Source organism: Cottoperca gobio, unplaced genomic scaffold (assembly GCF_900634415.1).
Source record: "Cottoperca gobio unplaced genomic scaffold, fCotGob3.1 fCotGob3_416arrow_ctg1, whole genome shotgun sequence".
Taxonomy (NCBI): Eukaryota; Metazoa; Chordata; class Actinopteri; order Perciformes; family Bovichtidae; genus Cottoperca; species Cottoperca gobio.
This window is the reverse complement of record NW_021166998.1, coordinates 38,571-41,070: the sequence shown is the minus strand read 5'-3', so window position 1 is coordinate 41,070 and position 2,500 is coordinate 38,571. Positions and strand designations below refer to the sequence as shown.

The 2,500-nt window shown below is 45.2% G+C and overlaps 1 pseudogene; it reads right to left on the bottom strand.

The window, feature by feature from the left end:
* Nucleotides 1-2,500, bottom strand: part of LOC115005963 (asialoglycoprotein receptor 1-like) — a 5,746-nt pseudogene that overhangs the window by 1,540 nt on the left and 1,706 nt on the right.

Genomic DNA, 2,500 nt, shown 5'->3' with positions numbered 1-2,500 from the left:
GTACACACACAGTATGGGTACACACAGTATCGTACACACACACACACACACACACACACACACACAGTATGGGTACACACACAGTATGGGTACCAACACAGTATCGTACACCCACACACACAGTATCATACACACACACAGTATGGGTACACACACAGTATCGTACACACACACACACACACACACAGTATGGGTACAAACGCACAGTATCGTACACACACACACAGTATGGGTACACACACAGTATCGTACACACACACACAGTATGGGTACACACACAGTATGGGTACACACACAGTATGGGTACACACAGTATCGTACACACACACAGTATGGGTACCGACACAGTATCGTACACACACACACACAGTATCGTAGACACACACACAGTATGGGTACAAACACACAGTATGGGTACACACACAGTATGGGTACACACACAGTATCGTACACACACACACACAGTATGGGTACACACACAGAGTATCGTACACACACACACACAGTATCGTACACACACACACACACACACACAGTATTGTACACACACACACAGTATCGTACACACACAGTATGGGTACACACACAGAGTTTCATACACACACACACAGTATCGTACACACACACACAGTATCGTACACACAGTATCGTACACACACACAGTATGGGTACACACACAGTATCGTACACACACACACACACACACACACAGTATCGTACACACACACACACAGTATGGGTACCGACACAGTATCGTACACCCACACACACAGTATCATACACACACACACACAGTATCGTACACACACACACAGTATGGGTACAAACACACAGTATGGGTACACACACAGTATCGTACACACACACACACAGTATGGGTACACACACAGTATGGGTACACACACAGTATGGGTACACACAGTATCGTACACACACACACAGTATGGGTACCGACACAGTATCGTACACACACACACACAGTATCGTAGACACACACACAGTATGGGTACAAACACACAGTATGGGTACACACACAGTATGGGTACACACACAGTATCGTACACACACACACACAGTATGGGTACACACACAGAGTATCGTACACACACACACACACAGTATCGTACACACACACAGTATCACACACACACACACACACACACAGTATTGTACACACACACACAGTATCGTACACACACAGTATGGGTACACACACAGAGTATCATACACACACACACAGTATCGTACACACACACACAGTATCGTACACACAGTATCGTACACACACACAGTATCGTAAACACACACACAGTATCGTACACACACACAGTATGGGTACACACACAGTATCGTACACACACACACACACACACAGTATCGTACACACACACACACACACAGTATGGGTACTGACACAGTATCGTACACCCACACACACAGTATCATACACACACACACACACAGTATCGTACACACACACACAGTATGGGTACAAACACACAGTATGGGTACAAACGCACAGTATCGTACACACACACAGTATGGGTACACACACAGTATCGTACACACACACACACACACAGTATGGGTACACACACAGTATGGGTACACACACAGTATCGTACACACACACACAGTATCGTACACACACAGTATGGGTACACACACAGTATGGTAAACACACACAGTATCGTACACACACAGTATCGTACACACAGTATCGTACACACACAGTATGGGTACACACACAGAGTATCGTACACACACACACAGTATCATACACACACACAGTATGGGTACACACACAGTATCGTACACACACACACACACACAGTATGGGTACACACACAGTATGGGTACACACACAGTATCGTACACACACACACAGTATCGTACACACACAGTATGGGTACACACACAGTATGGGTACACACACAGTATGGTAAACACACACAGTATCGTACACACACACACACAGTATCGTACACACAGTATCGTACACACACAGTATGGGTACACACACAGAGTATCGTACACACACACACAGTATCGTACACACACAGTATGGGTACACACACAGAGTATTGTACACACACCCACAGTATCGTACACACACAGTATGGGTACACACACAGAGTATCGTACACACACACACAGTATCGTACACACACACACAGTATCGTACACACACACACACACAGTATCGTACACACACAGTATGGGTACACACACAGAGTATCGTACACACACAGTATGGGTACACGCACACAGTATCGTACACACACACACACAGTATCGTACACACACACAGTATCATACACACACAGTATCGTACACACAGTATCATACACACACACAGTATCATACACACACACAGTATCGTACACACAGTATCGTACACACACACACACAGTATCGTACACACACACACAGTATCGTACACACACAGTATCATACACACACACAGTATCATACACACAGTATCGTACACACACACACA